The sequence below is a fragment of the Nannospalax galili genome, unplaced genomic scaffold (genome assembly GCF_000622305.1).
Source record: "Nannospalax galili isolate Female #2095 unplaced genomic scaffold, S.galili_v1.0 scaffold1372, whole genome shotgun sequence".
In the NCBI taxonomy this organism is placed as follows: domain Eukaryota; kingdom Metazoa; phylum Chordata; class Mammalia; order Rodentia; family Spalacidae; genus Nannospalax; species Nannospalax galili.
Window position 1 is genome coordinate 185,796 of NW_008331307.1, and position 3,233 is coordinate 189,028.

General features: G+C 41.4%; 1 pseudogene; it reads left to right on the plus strand.

The window, feature by feature from the left end:
• Positions 1-432: 432 nt before the first annotated feature.
• LOC115068536 overlaps positions 433-3,233 on the plus strand; it is a 41,174-nt pseudogene continuing 38,373 nt past the window's right edge.

A 3,233-nucleotide genomic window follows, 5' to 3' on the forward strand; every position in this document is an offset into this window, starting at 1 on the left:
GAAATAAAAAAAATAGACCAGGTAGTTGTGTGTGTGTGTGTGTGTGTGTGTGTGTGTGTGTGTGTTATTCTGTAAAACAATAATAATTACAGAAGAGGTCATGAATTCAAAAGGGAGCTTGGGAGACAGGGAAGGAGCTGGAGTAGAGAGGGGAAGGAGTAGAAATGGATATACAGTATACTCATGTATGAAATTCCCCAAAATATTTTAAATTAAAAAAAATATTGTGGATTCTAGCAACATATCCTTATATGTGAATATATATCCTGATGTAACTGCAGAAGCCAGGGAAATGGAAGAGAACCAGGGAGGTAAAGGGAAAGAAGAAACCTGAGAGAGAAAAACAGCTGGAGACAGGTGTTACTAAGGAAGAAATGGCTAAAATGGAGATATTTAAATGGGAGTAGGGAAGGGAAGGTTATACAAGGAACCATGCGGATAAAGGAGAGGAGCTCAAGAGAGGTGAGACCATAGGAGACAGGAATTACCAAAGGAGAAATGGGGACACTTCAAAGAGGAAGGGCATGGAAGGAGGGTTAGACAGGGAGAGAGAGGAGAAATAAATAATGCCTCGCTAGTGTAAAAAACTGGATGAAACCATATTAGTCAAAAAAAAACCTACTGACAAATTACACATACAGTATCGCTACATGAGTTCATGTGTATAGCTAAAGGCTACTTAACAAGAAACAGTGCCAAACATGAGAAACCTTCCTTTGAGTTGTTGGCCAGGGTAGTCCAGGAGACTCCCCAAATTATACAGGCTATTGCCACAGTCCTTGATTGTGTCCAAGAACTTGAAGGTAAGACCCTGCTACCAAAGACAGAATATACTTCAGACATAGGATTTGGAGCAATAGAGCTGCACCCGACCTGAAATCACTTCCCCTGAAGACTAGTTCTCATAGCTTTGGAGAACTATACAAGCAAGCTGCTAAGGGAGAACATCAAGTGATGATCCAACCCCAGCTGCAAGGCCTAATAACCACATCAGTGACTGGCACAGCAAACGACATTGGTGTAGTTGTGGCACTTTTATCTTGGGGTTAATTAACAGCTATCTAATTGGACTTCAAGACCATTCACTGGGAGGAAACTCATGTGTGGTACTGTAAACATAGCCAAATACATATGGCTGTATAGGTCACAGATCTTAGAGAAAACCCCAAGGCTGTCATATCCTTAGACGAATGTAATTTCTTACTATGTGAAATATATGGATCCTTATATTTACAGACCAGTATCCCAGTCACTACCCAGCAAAGAAGCTTCTTTTGCAACAGATGGAGACTATTATAGAGTTCCACAATTGATCATACACAGACATTGTCTGTGGATTTCCCAAGCTTAAGTGGCATCTCTACACCTATGGCTCATGGAACATAGAACAAGGGGTAAAGAGGACACTAATGCATCTCTCAATTCTCATCAGTGAAGCTCCGTCATGCAACAGGGGGTCAGGAACACAAAAGGTCACAAGGGCCAAAGTGTAGAGAGTAAGAGTCTGCAGAGTGTGAGCCCTTGGACAGGACTCTTATATTAAACTCCACCCACCCAGGGCTCTGGGACCATTGTGGAAGAGGGGGTGGAAAAATTGTAAGAGCCAGGGAGGAGATGCGACCATATGAAAATAGAGTCTTGCTCATATAAACCTACAGCAATGGTGTCAGCATGCACAAGACCTATGCAAACGCAAGCAGACAAAACCCCAGCACAGAATTGTGGAAATGGACAGCAGGCTGAAATCCTGGTCAAAGAACTATTGGCACCCGATTACTGCTGGGTGAGGAAGAGCTGATATTCTAAAAGCGAGAGACTCTAGATAGGCTGACTAGACTCCAATGGATGTACTTGCACTGAGGGACATAATAGGCCTTAATACGAATGACAGAATATATGAATTCCGGTGGGGAGGGGCTATGGGAGAGTGCCAATGGGGAAGGGGATAAAGATGATTAAGATTGATTAAGATGTTCTGTATGAAATACACAAAAATTTACAAAAAAAGCATCCAGTTACATGTGTCAGTTGACTGCTAAGCTTTCTGTTCTGTTCCATTGTTTATGTATCTAGTTTTGTGCCAATACCATTAAGCTCTGAGTACCACAGTTGTATAGAATGTTTTTAATTTTATTTTTGAAATTATGTGTATATTTGTATGTGTGCATGAGGGTTTGTGCATGAATGCAGTGCCCGGGAGGCCAGAAGAGAACCTCATATGCCCTAGAACTGGAGTTCCCAGCAGCTATGAGTTGCCCAACATGAGGGCTGGGAACTGAATGCGAATCAGTTCTTGCTCTTAACTGTTGAACTGTCTCTCCAGCCCCCTGTAGAATGTTTTGAATTCAGGTAGTGTAATACTTCTGCTGGCCTGGACTTGCTATGGAGACCAGGCTTGACTTGATCTCACAGATATCCACCTGCCTCTGCCTCCCAAGTGCTGGGATTAAAGGTGTGATGTGCTATCGGGGGTTTTGAGTTGTTTTTTTTTTCTTTTGTGTCTGAATCATATGTCCTTATTTGGTGTCATGGTTTGAAATCATTTTCCACAGGCTCATGTGCTTGACACCTTTTTCCCAGCTGGTGGTGCTCTGAAACTTTGGGGCTGTGGTCTAGCTAGCAGAAATGATCACTAAGACTGAGCCTTGAAAGCTCTGGTTCTAAGCAGAGTTTTCTTCTTCCTGATCTGCCAGGATGTGAGAAACTCTTCCTCCTGTTGACACAGACTGCCACCATACCTTCTTCACCAAGATGGACTGGTAACCCTTGAAACCATGAGCTAGAATACATCCTTCTCCCTTTAAGTGGCTCCGACGGGTACTCTGGCAGAGTGTTGAGGACAGTAACTAATATACCTGGGCTTGGCATTTAGGTAATGCTACCCCAAAAAATATGTTTGGAAGAATCCCTTCTTCTATTACTTGAAATAACTTAAGGGGAATTGGTATTAACACTTTATTTGCTAGAATTCATCAGTGAAACTGTCTGGTCTTTGGATTTTGTTTGATGGGAGGCTTTTTTTTTCAGTAATAAAAATAATACAAAATGACAAGACTAAAGAATAGTATTTTATTTTAAATAAAATAAAAGTAATAAAACTTCAGTCTCATTAGTTGTTAGTGGTTGGTTTGGGTTTTCTATTTCCTCATAATTCAATCTTGGTGACCTGTGCATGTCTAGGAATTTGTACATTTCTTTTGGGCTGCCAAATTCTTTGGTTTGTAATAACCTCT